This window comes from Rhipicephalus sanguineus, chromosome 6 (genome assembly GCF_013339695.2).
Source record: "Rhipicephalus sanguineus isolate Rsan-2018 chromosome 6, BIME_Rsan_1.4, whole genome shotgun sequence".
Taxonomy (NCBI): Eukaryota; Metazoa; Arthropoda; class Arachnida; order Ixodida; family Ixodidae; genus Rhipicephalus; species Rhipicephalus sanguineus.
In genome coordinates, this window is record NC_051181.1 from 73,028,284 (window position 1) to 73,030,574 (window position 2,291).

Sequence of the window (2,291 nt, forward strand, 5' to 3'; positions counted from 1 at the left end):
CAGCCGCAAGAAATACGGTAGAGTGCGTGTTTTGCACACGACCGATTAAACGTGACACATACTGCAGGTCTGACACCAGTAACATTCCGCGTTGGAAGAGTGCGCAGTTGGCATAAGAAGTGGGCAGCACGAGGATTACTCCTACAAAGCCGAATTTTCAGATCTCTCGTAGATTCTGTGGACCGCAAACTTTTTATATCGACTATACATTTCTTGAAAGGCTGCTGATGGCTCAAGTTTCTGTGCCTTAAAGTGGGTTTTAACACTGAAAGGATTTCTCACAGAACGTGCACAACAGTTTTATTTAATTTATTCTTTCACACTTGCAACTCATAAGCATATGAAACATGACATGGTAAAAAAAAAATAAATCTACCGTAAACAGGCTATATTCATATGCAATACTGCAATGCAAAACACTGTTTTTTACGCGTCAAAATAAAGACAGGAAATTAGTGAGAAAAATGCACACGAATCAGCGCGACCCCTCATCATCCGCTTTCAATAATGAAATCTGCGTCACTAAGGAACATCACAATGTGAAATTCGCTTTTCCGATCTCGGTGAGATCGCGTTAATACGTAGAAACACTCCGTATTTTCTACTCATTTTTATTTGAATGATAACGGACTGTGCCGAATGCCTCGTTGTCAAACTTTCTCAAACGAGGCAATGTTTCCTTTCTTTTTTTCAGTCGCCACACCGGCTCTTCCATCAGCAGGTATACATGCCGGAAAGCCTCTTATATGTGATTTGACCTTAATACCAGTTCTGAGCGCTAGTTAAACATGCCATCTTATCAGCGCGTAATAAAGCACCGCGTTCTTCTCTTGTTTTTCAGTTCCGACACCGATGCCACAGACACCCGGTAAAAGTATAGTTTTAACCAAAGCGTCCAAGACACTGAAAGCGCCTTCTCACAGTTCTCATACTTTTAATGCCACTAATCTGAACAAGCCATTGTCTAGTCACTGCGCGCGCTTTAACAGAGACTGCCAAGTTTACCCCCCCCCCCCCCCCCCCGAGGAGTTCTTCATATTTATCGCTTCAACTCAACGTTATCGCTGAGCAGAAACAGTGAGCCCCCGAGGCATACTCTTCTACAAAAGCGATTCCATCCATAAATGACATTGATTGCTCGTTTTTTTTTCTTTCAGCCGTCCCGGTTATGCCTCCTCAAGCCGGTAATTGCGCGGTATTTTCAACGCATTTGTTTAGCTTTACCTTACGTAACAGTGGGGCCCATTTTCATGTCCTATACATCGATATCTATCATCAGGCAATGTGTTGCTCCGTTTCATTTGCTTTCACATCCCACAGGTGTTCCTCCGGATCAAAGTAAGTATTTTGCAAGCATTTTGTTTGGCCCGAAGAGTGTATAGCTTTTGAATTGAGTCTGCGCATGCGACAAAAGTGACAGTAATTAGAGAATGATCTTCCCTGAAGGGGCAGGAAACATCTCATCTCATGAATGCATAGGGATCCCAACAGGTGGTGTCTCGTAGTGTCCGAAACGAACGCTGTTTTCACCTTAAATAAAAATCTGAATTTTTTTATGTTAACGAGAAGCCATAAAAATTATGCGCGCGTTTCACACGGCAAAACACGAGAAATATAAGACAGTCCATTCATTATCACAGCTCCTGAACCCTTTCAAGTACTGTGGTGCAACAGATCTATTCAAATATGTATGTTTTTGGCGTATGTGGTACAATGCGCAGCCTAATGCAAGATTGCAGGGACGAAAAGTATCGATGTCTTCGCGTGACGCAATGAAAGAACCGTCATGAGTAAATAACTGTGACGGAAACGAGCACTACTGCCAGCTGAGAAATTTTCGATGGAAATAGCATGCCAGTGATTCAGTTCCCTTCTTGCTGTAATGCTCTCTATTCACAGTTTCAAAAGGCTGCTGCTTTTACGAGGCGACGACACGTTTTGAAGCACGAACACCCAGAAATCCAGCGTGGTGTTTTCACCGCGTCCGGTGCAAAAGCAAGGTTTCGTTTTTGGATGAGCTGCCTTGGCTTGGGTGTTTGCAGAATATTGTCGTTAACGGTCCACCCTGGTTCACACAGAGATATATCGATGGCTATCCTTTTGCTCATTACTGCGCGTGTCGGAAGCAAATCGACGGCCGCAAACACGTTATGGTCGACATGTATCAGACGTCATTTTTGCCAAAAACAGAAGCAATGGAACATTGAGAAATATACATGCAACCATGCACGCCTATCCGAGGAGCTGTTTAGTTAAAAAATGACCTCTGAAAAATTTCAAAAAATTCAAAC